The following is a 316-nucleotide window of genomic DNA, read 5'->3' as shown; positions in this document are numbered from 1 at the left end:
GTGCATAAATCAATGTATAGTGCTTGGGTTGTATTTATTTCATAATTCCTCCTCTGTGATACTCGTCTGCCTCATTGACTGCTTTGCAGAATACATACAGTATTCTTTTGGATAAGCTATACTGAAACTATTACCAGAAAAAGAATGTAAGAAGATGTAAAAAGAAAGGCACAGCCAACACGCACCACTCAAAGAATAATATTTTATGGTTTTATGTATAAAATAATGTAACTTGTTTTTTTTTTAAACAAAAGGCACAGATCACTTTGAAAATCTGTAGTTATGCATATATAATGCTGTGATACTACTAAAGCAG

Source organism: Xenopus laevis, chromosome 9_10S, assembly GCF_017654675.1.
Source record: "Xenopus laevis strain J_2021 chromosome 9_10S, Xenopus_laevis_v10.1, whole genome shotgun sequence".
Classification (NCBI taxonomy): domain Eukaryota; kingdom Metazoa; phylum Chordata; class Amphibia; order Anura; family Pipidae; genus Xenopus; species Xenopus laevis.
This window is presented reverse-complemented; position numbering follows the sequence as displayed.